The sequence below is a fragment of the Panthera leo genome, chromosome C2 (assembly GCF_018350215.1).
Source record: "Panthera leo isolate Ple1 chromosome C2, P.leo_Ple1_pat1.1, whole genome shotgun sequence".
Taxonomy (NCBI): domain Eukaryota; kingdom Metazoa; phylum Chordata; class Mammalia; order Carnivora; family Felidae; genus Panthera; species Panthera leo.
In genome coordinates, this window is record NC_056687.1 from 158113422 (window position 1) to 158123461 (window position 10040).

At 44.5% G+C, this 10040-nt stretch overlaps 1 protein-coding gene across 4 annotated transcripts in view; it reads right to left on the reverse strand.

The window, feature by feature from the left end:
* Positions 1-4232, reverse strand: part of ZNF852 (zinc finger protein 852) — a 74192-nt gene extending 69960 nt beyond the window's left edge. For 3 of the 4 annotated variants that reach the window (XM_042955931.1, XM_042955933.1, XM_042955932.1), the window contains exon 1: positions 4044-4232. The gene's annotated coding sequence lies outside the window, so the exon portion shown is untranslated. The remainder of the gene's footprint in view (positions 1-4043) is intronic. The other variant, XM_042955934.1, reaches the window with a different exon arrangement.
* Between the last annotated feature and the right edge of the window lie 5808 nt (positions 4233-10040).

The window sequence follows — 10040 nt, forward strand, 5'->3', positions numbered from 1 at the left end:
CATGAACACGGACAAAGCTAAAGACCTGGAAAGACCCAGGGCACAGTAAAGACATGGGGGCCAGTGAGCTGAAGCTGCCCAGTTAAATTCAGGTTTCCTAATGCCTCAGGGTTTCTCCACGTCCCAACCAGCTTTTGAGAACAGAAATAAAACTTCACCCATCCCAGGCCTAGGAGGCAACCTGAGTTGATCGGGCCTCTTCTCCCAGAGCTTCATACCTTAGGCCCAGTCTCAATCCTGCAATGAAAATGGCTTTGTAAAAACAGGGGAAATCCCAAACAATTATCTGGGCATTTTTCAGGGACAGTTTCCTCTTTTGTCATTTTGCTTCTTCAGCTCATACATGACGTATTTCGTTTTCTTTTAAAATCCTCATTTATGGGGCACGTGGGTGGCTCAGTCGGTTGGTTAAGTGCCGGACTTCGGCTCGGGTCATGATCTCACAGTTGGTGCGTTTCAGCCCCGCGTCGGGCTCTGTGCTGACAGCTCAGAGCCTGGAGCCTGCTTCAGATTCTCTGTCTCCCTCTCTCTCCCTCTGCCCCTTCTCAGTTCACACTCTGTCTCTCTCAAAAATAAATAAATGTTAAAAAAAATTTTTTTTAATCCTCATTTAGCAGTCTCTTATTCCCGTGTTTTTCCTACCAGTGTGAGGGCACATACGCTTTATTTTATACGCTGATAAGGAAACAAGAAAGACTGCTTCCAGTACATACCTAGAGTGTTACAGTATACTTGAACCCGTACATCAGTTAAGAAGTGAGCTCAAACCTAGCGCCCAAAACTTGGTTTCTCAGTATCATTCTCCAATAAACCGTCAACATGGAGAAAGGAACGAGGGGTCTTTGGAGAAGTGGTGGTCTCGGGGGCTGGGGAAGGGAAGATACAACAAACACAATTAACGTATGGGGCCAGAAAGTCAGGGAGAGACACCAAAAAGGATGTGGACACTTTAAGGGGAAGCAGGAGCCACTGCAAAGAGCCCCCAAGGGCCAAAGCTGGAATAATTTAAGCAACGAAATAAGTACCGTTAGCACCGCATCATAGCCCAAAGGATATGTATCCAACATCACACAGATACAAATAATTGAAGAAATAAAACAAAGGGAAAGAAGGCACAACTCTTCCTCAGGAAATACTCCAATTATTATCTGGAGAAGGAATAACAGAAATCAAAGTCACCACTAGACCATTACAGTGATAAGATCCACCAAGAAGGCTAATCCGTGGGTGAACAGTAAAGAAAAGCAGGATATTGCCACGCAAGGTCTCAAAGTATCTTCCCCCAAATAATCACTGGTTACAAAGGGAAAGTAATCACTCTTTACAGTGGTGACACATGGAAGACACCACTAGGTCAACATCAGTATCGACAGTAGTAACACACAGCAACATCATCCTCAATTGAAGCAGGAAAAAACATCTGACAAAACCAAAGTGAGAGTCATTCTAAAAATACCCATACAACGTACTTGAAAAGTGTCAACGTCATGAAAAACAAGGAAAGATGGAGAGCCTGTCACATATTGAAGGAAAACAAGAAGACAGGGCAACTACAAGGAATGGTGGAATGAGGGATTCTAGATCGGATCCTGCAACAGAAAAAGGTCATTAGTGAGAAACTGCTGGACTCTGTAAGTAAAGTCAGCAGTTTAATGAATAGCATCGTACACTGTAAATTTCTGAAGTTTGAGGACTTGTACTATGGTTATGCAAGATATTAACTCTAGGCAAACTGACCAAAGAATATAAGGGAACTCGGTACGGTTTCTGCAACCCTCTCTAAGTCCACAACTATTCAAAAGAAAAAGGGTTTGTTTTTTTGTTTTTTGTTTTTTTAAATATATACTTATTTTTGAGAGGGGGGCAGAGAGAGAGAGGGAGACACAGAATCGGAAGCAGGCTCCAGGCTCTGAGATGTCAGCACAGAGCCTGACACGGGGCTCGAACTCACGGACCTTGTGATCGTGACCTGAGCCAAAGTTGGACGCTTAACCATTTAGGCCACCCAGGCGCCTCAAGAAAAAGGTCTCGGAATGGGAGAACTGTTATCACTTTTTTCTGATGTATTTCTATCTTAGGTTTAAAAAAAAAAAAAAAAAACCCGTGGCAATCAAAGATATTAAATATTGTTATTCTTATCTCCAATTTAGATTCATTCTTTTATTAACAGTATTTACTGGGTACCAGCTATGCCCCAGGCACTAAGGACTACATATCGAATAAGGATACCAAAAACAAAACACCACAAGAAACCAAAACAAATAAACAAAAAACACCACCGCCTTGCAGAGCTTACAGGAAGACAGAAAATGAAGAAAACACATGGCATGTTGGATAGGCATGTCTGGTCCGACACACTGTAATAAAACAAGGAAGGAGGGTAAGAGGTGTAAGATCAGGCAGAAGTTTGAGCTCAAAAATCCAATCTTGTAGAGCATCTCATGATTCACCTGGGGAGTTCTTTCAGAGCGTTTCTGATACAACAATCCCGAAGACTGACAAATAAGGTAAGTTATGGTTACTATACGTTATGTATTTCTACTCCCAAGCAACTCTCCGACATCACCGAATGCCCTTGCACTGATACAGCCTGGACACGAGGAGCCTCAGAAAACTTCAAGTGGCAGACTTAGTATTTGTGATGCTGTTGTCAGTTTCCTTTCTAAGTATATACTGAGGGTTTACCTTCAAAACATTCCCGTCATTTCGACCTACAGTAAGGACTACATTTTTAACCAAAATTTGTCTGCCTTTCTTCAGCATTAACACGACAGGTAAGAGCACCCCCATTCATCAGACCCTCAACACACACACACACACACACACATACACACACGTGTAAGCGGATGCAAGTTCTCCGAAATCCCTTCATCAAATTATGACTAAAACCACTCACTGACATTTCCTTGCAAATAATGTACTAATACTAATGCGTTTTCACTTCTGCACTACATACAGCTCGAAACAGGGTGGTGTTCTTTCCTGGCCACCACTTGTAACTTAGAAGGGGACCGACCATTCTCTGACTTCTTAGGCCTATGCAAGTCAGAGACAGTACGGTGGTTTTAAGAGCTGTCCCTTATCTTTAAAAAACCCTTTTTGTTAAAAATAAAATCTTTAAAAATGTATATTGAAAAAATTAAAACTCCCTTTTATATGCTACACTTTCATTTTGAAAAGAGGCAATCACCCTAATACACAAGATTCTGCTATTTTCCTGCACAAGCGTCACTTTGTGAGCATTACAGCTTTGTGTAGTGTGTACTAACTACGGAAAATAAACTGCAACGAAAACGTTTCCTTTTAATTATCCTCCCAGAAATTATGTCTCGGTGGCGTCCTAACTAACGCTAGCACCAATTTTGACCGCTATGTGAACAAATGCATTCCGCCGGTTGAAGGTATCATAATTTTCAAAACGCAAGGGTATGAATGTACTTAATGCCGCTCAATTTTGCCACACTTGAAAATGGTTAAAGTGGTCGATTTTATTGTACCCTCTGGTAAGTATTATGTAAATTTTAGCACAGTACTTTTGCATCCCAATAATACTAAGTTTTTAAAGGCCACAGTACGATCCCATTTCGAAATGCACATGCACCCGTGTATGAATGTGCATCATTGTGAGCAAATTTTAAAATGTCAGGAAGCATCCAGACGAAACTATTTGCAGACTGCGGTTATTCTCACTTTTCTGGCTCCCACCCGCGTCATCTAATTGTCCCTAATGAGTACGCTTTGTTTGCATAATTGGGAGAAAGGATAAAGCACAGAAGCCATTACTCCCAACTCTCTGCCCGGGGCTGCAAAGCGCTTCCAGCTAGCTACACTCCTCACCGCAGCGGGGACCGGATCCCCGCCCGGCCAGACCGCCCGCCCCGGGCGCCGCCTCCAGGCCGGGCCTCAGCCAGCACCCCCGACCCCTGAGTCTCACCCCGGGCGGGGCCGAGCGTCCCCGCCGCCCTCCCGAGCCGTGCACCCTCACTGCCGGTCGCCACCCCCCCGCCGCCTCCGCCGCCCCCGCGCCCCGCCCGGCGGCTCACCTCCCCAGGTCCCCGACAGCCAGTCCTCCAGCCACACCACCCGCCCAGAACCCGTCGCTCAGAGACCAGCTCTCCGTCGGCCCAGGTCGCGCAGGCGCGCCGCCGCCCCGCCTCTCGCGGCCGCTCTAGGAAGCTGGGAGGGCCAACGTCTCGCCTTCTCCCTGGCGCCAGCGCAGTGCTCAGCTGCCTGTGAGCCGGCTGACCAGTCCTCAGCAACCCTGTGAGCGCCTACCCTCCACTCTCTTTATCAGATATGCCATTGGCAAATGTCTTCTCCCATTTCTGCAGTCTGCCTTTTAGTTTTGCTGATTGTTTGCTTCATTGTGCAGAAGCTTTTTATCTTGATGAGGTCCCAATAGTTCATGTTTGCTTTTGTTTCCCTTGCCTCTGGAGATGTGTCAAGTAAGAAGTTTCTATGGTTGGGGTCAAAGAGGTTGCTGCTTGTGTGTTTGGTCTTTTCACTGCAGCCCTCTATCCTATTTCTTTAGTTCCATCTGCATTTATAGGAAGAATATGGGTGGCATGGCTCTGAGCTTGGAACCCAGAGGCAGGTGGAAGGAGGTTGTGGACATGGTTGTAAGGAGGGTTATAAAGACTGAAGTGCAAGTTTCCAAAGAAAACTAAAGACCTTGTCTGAGAGAGGGCATTACCAGTGAAATAGGGATGATCCAAAATATGAAGGTTAAGCGTGTTCTCAAAGATCAACAACAGCAAGCAAAGATGAGGTCAAATCTTACACCAGAAAGTCAGAACTGACTGGTTCCCGGACTATAACCTGAAGAGACTTTGTGGCATTATAGCTTGAGAAGCAGACACAAAACAGTATAAAGTTTAATTTGTACATATGGTTATGAAGCTGGGCATCTGGTTCCTGGACCTGCTTTGAAAGCATAAGCAGAACTATAGTTATATCATTGCATTATTAATTTAGCTCCATGTTTCGTTTGGTTCTCCACCTAATTACCTCTTAACCTCCTGCACAGTCATTAACTTTGCCCTTTTCACTTCTACTCCTTGTTTACCTACTGATTTATTCTGACATACCTGACATACCAGGTCACATATGTCACCTCATTGTTCAGAAGAACATATACCTCCAGATTATTTCAAGGCATCCCCGCTCAAGGCTTCAAGGAACCCCTCACCCTCCTCTCATGTATTCACCTCCTTCCCCAAACATATGTAAGCTATCCCTAAGCTCAACAGGGTGAGGCAGCTTTGGGAATGATCCTCTGCCTTCTCATTGGGTTGCCCTTCTGATAATAGTTTTCTTTGCTTCAAAACTGGTGTCTCAAACATTGTCTTACTAGGTATTGATTGGGTGCACAGCAAAATTTGAGTTCAGTAACAGTTATAGCAATTATGGTTTTTACCATTTTTATCTTACCTTTTTCTTAAGAGTCCATATACCAATTGGTAAATAGCTACCCTGACCCTCCCTCACCCAACTGTGGTCCTCCTGAATCATTTACATGATCCAACAACTAAAGGGTTAATGCCATCAAGGGTCCTTCAGACTTACTTTTGTCCACTCAGGCTGGTACAAATTGTTAATATTCTAAATATCACCCCTGTTGCGACCGGCGCAACAAACACCGAGATCAGGGTCCTGAAGGTAGGGGAATGTAAGAAAAAAAAAGAGAAAAGAAGCCAGTTTGGGAACAGGAGGGTCCCCTGGGCTGATGGCCCAAGTGACGGCTTTATTGTTGCTGTACACAATCTTTTATATCAAGACTCTTATGGATCAGGTCATTCTAAGAATAAACAGGTTTCACATGATCGCTGCCAGCCAAAACATTTAGTTCTGTGTACCTTGTGAACTTTCTAAATGGGTCACAACAAGACCTTGTTGATAGATTGCTAGCAAAACACAGTTCCCATATTTGTTTCTATTTGACCCGGGGTAGAAAAAGGGGGGTAACATTACTGCCAACACCCACAGACCACAGGCTTCAGGAATTAGATTTCTCAGCCTTGACAAGGCTTTAGTATGCCTTTGTAAGTGGGGGAATGGGAGGGGAAACCACCGGGTTGGCTGAGTCAACAGGGAGCCATTGCTCGACCCGGTCTCAGCCTAGCACTGGGTCCAGCCTCCCACACACCCCTGAGGGGAATAGAGACCTAAGTAGCCCTTTCAGTTCTGTCTGTGGACTGGGAGTCATTGAAGGGGCCAAAAATCCCTCCATCCCTGCAACTGGTAGAATGAGACCAGGTAGAAGAGACCTCCTTCAGCTCCTCTCCCCATCCCCTAATTAATCCTTTCATTTAGATCATATATATGATTCAGTGTTGGCATGATTATCGAGCAATGAAAGATGAGGTGGATTCACAAGGTATGGCCAGCTGGTTTCAGAGTGCCATGGTGTTAAGGACCTCTTCCATTCTTAACAATGTTCTCTGCACGGGTGGGAGATGTAGCAGTGCATGCTAGGATAGCTGGATGTGTTTCATGCTCATGGCCTCCTACATGACCCGGTTCTGGTTATCTTACTTTCTGGACCAGCAGAAGGTATAGATTCTCTCGTGTGGCCTGGCTGCCAGGGTGTTTGCAGGGCTAAGAGTATATAGAGCAGGATTATATAGTAGCCATAATTGTTCTGTTGAGCATGCTGGAATATAAGAAGTTGGATGCAAACTTGCACGAGGCAAGATGAGAAGACCAGGGGACTTATTAGGAAGATGTTCTCAAATATACAGTTGATACTTCATACACAAGAGTGTACAGTGTGGTCATTGATCAGTGGAAAGTGGGCAGAGAATGGGTAAATACATAGTCAAAAGGCCTCAACTCTTTTTTCCCAAATCGGGAGATAGACTGCAGACAGTAGTCAGAAATCAACTGGCTGGGGAGGTAAGTCATGGAGGCGGAACATCTCCATGATGAACAGGTGGGCCATAACTGATGGGGACAGGGGACTCATATGAAGAGTGTCAATGCTACCTGCTGTCACCATATGAGGGACATAGGTCAGTGATGAGGTCTGGGACAACCCATCTGAGGTTGGTTTGGGTTCTGGAAGAAGTGTTATAATCCCTAAGGGCTTTCAGACTTAACCATGGCCAAGATGCACATTTCATGAGTGGAAGAACATGGGTGTGGGGTGCCTGGGTGGTGCAGTTGGTTAAGCACCCAACTCTGGATCTCAGCTCAGGTCATGATCTCATAGTTTGTGAGTTCAAGCCCTGCATTGAGCTCTGAGCTGATGGCACAGAGCTTGCTTAGGATTCTGTCTCCCTCTCTCTCTGCCCCTCCCCTGCTTGTGCACATTCTCTCTCTTTCTTTCTCTCTCTCTCAAAATAAATAAATAAACAAAATAAATATATGGGTGTAATTCCTGACAGGAGTAGTGGGTGCTAAAGGCTGACATCAAGATCTTCAAAAGAGGCAAGGGTGGAATGGTGGCATGGATGGAGCAATGGGGCTGCTGCTGTCTTTACAGCCCATGGAGGAACAACACAGTGTTGTGTTTCTCAAGTACGTCCACAACTTTTTGCTACTCCTCCCTTCAAGAGGTAGAACTTAATTCCCCTCCCCTGGAGTGTGGGCTGGATTTAGTGACTGTAGTTTTCCTGCCCTACAGGGCCAGTGATGATGGGAAGAGATATCCAGCTGAGGGAGCAGCACGCAAAGGCCCTAAGGTGGCCATGAGTTTGGTATGTCTGCACACTGAAAGATGGCCAACATGGTCGGAAACTTCCAGAGAAAAACAAGTCTAGACTTCGTAAGGAGAGACTCTTATTCAAAAGAACTCAGAAGGGGGACTATTGCAACAGGGAGAATGTGACCATAAGGCCCACAAGTGTCTCAAAATCAAACAGAAAACAGGCAAGTATCTTCTTGTGGTCAGCCGATGCCCAGGAGAAGCTGAAAAGGGGACATGTTCCACATTTTTGTGCTTGCTCTACTTTGGGGGCAAGCAGAGTTCAGGGAAGGTGTATAGGGAAGAGAGAAGCCTGACTAAAATTTGGCTAACAAGCATTTTGTTCCAGTTGATCACTAGGACAAGCAGTACAGCTAATGGGGTACAGAATGGACATTTAGACAGGCTGTGTCTGGTTTTGTTGTAAATGAAAAAGGAGGGCACCTGCAAATCTTATCTAAACCGTATGGGGAAGGGTGGTTCTTTGCAGTAAGCTGTTTTCTTGAACACAAAAGAGTAAGGGGATTTCTTAACCATCACTGTTTACTAGGATCACAGGTCTCAAGCAAAATTCAACATAGCCACAAAAGAAAATAACCATGGCTTCACAGAGGCTATTACAAATCCAGGAGCTGTTCATGAATGACACCTTTACAGATTACCTTTCTTGGGCAGGAGAACAGAAGAGTTAGAAAAACACAATTTAGTTATAGAAATGCCTTGCATTTTCATACCAATAGCTACTTTTTTTCATATTTGTTAAAGATATGTTTAAAGGAAGATTAAAATGGTACAAATTTAACTTGTACTTTGAAATTACACTTTATCAGTCTCTGCTTAACTCAGTACTGGTTTTCTTTTCTTGCTTTCTGAAAAACCTTGGGCTTACTACATTGGTGTCACTTGCCCACAGCTTCCAGTAGCTGCCTATTTCTGCCTGCTTCAGCTGCAGAGTCCTGTCCTCTTACTCTCCATTTGCAGGTTATTGCAGATGCAGGCAATTATGTTGCATTTCCTGTTCTCAAAGAAATGTTGGACAGGAAAACTTCCCAAGGAGGCAAAATAGGTAAAGTTAATCAAATAGAGGTTGAAGGCTTCAATTAGCTGATGGGCATCTGGGAGCAACTCAAAAGTAGGTAACTCCCTAAGCCAAAGAAATATTGGAGTTTTTATAGACAAGGAGAAGAAGTGGTACATGTGTGTTCCTGGCTACAGTTTTCTCTGTAACTGCTATAAAACTTGTGGATGGAATAGTAGCATGTATTTGGTTTTTCATGTTCTTTCTCAGGATCTTTGGTGCAATCTCATTTTGGCAACTGTCAGAACAGTTATTTGGAGAGCTTTCTTTGTAAGTCTTGTAGGTTATCTGTTAATGTTTTTAGGTTCAGGGGAGGAGAGGATGGAAAAGAAAAATGAGAGAAAAAAAGAGAGAAAAAAGAAAGCAGGCAAAGATCTGAAGCAAGGAAAACTGAGTCTGTTTTTGTTCTTCTACAAAACAGAGACATTCTCGAGAGGCATGTTGGGTCATTTGGCCTCTGTCACTGCTGAATGCCAGCCACCTGAAGTGCCCAGCTCCAGGCTCTACTCTGTTCCAATGTGGGGACATACAAGTGGGGGGTGGGGGTGGAGGGGCCACGCGGGGAACCATCCCCTAGTGGCATTATATTGGTGGCATGGACACCCACACCATTAGGGCTCCATGGTATAAATGTAAAATAGGGTTCAGGAATAGGGGAATGGGGCACAAACACACAGAGGAATGGAGCTTACACAAATATCCTGTGGAGCTTACACAAATATTCCTATCATTCCCCACAGAGCAGGGCTTAAGCAGAGAAATACCATGATTTCACCTGTCATGGGAAAGGTTCCCAGAGAGGTACCCTGCCACCACAATGTGCTATGTATGAGTAGAGACCAGGGAGATGACTATGTAAATGGGAGCATCCTAGGAGAGTATGGCTTTTGTTAGAAACAGAGCCTTACATCCCAAGGCTAGTGTCAGCCTGTTCTTTGCTAAGTTGATTCAGACCTGCTGAACCATTTCTCTATGAGGGGAGGAAATAAGCCCCCTGAGCCAAGTGGATTTCTCCCTCCATATGGATTTGTGAAAGGATTACCAGTGACATGTCAAAAGGAATGAGGGGTTGATAAAGGGCTGGCAATTCAGGTCCAGGTCTCACTGAAGAGAAAATGGATATAAGGGTAATGAAGGGGATGGGGGGTAGCATAAAAGAGTTTCTTTATGGTAATGGAAGTTTTATATACTGATCATGGTGGTATTTACATGAATTGATACATTTAATAACATTTCATACTATACACTGTGGGACCCAGAAAAGAGGAATAACTGAAA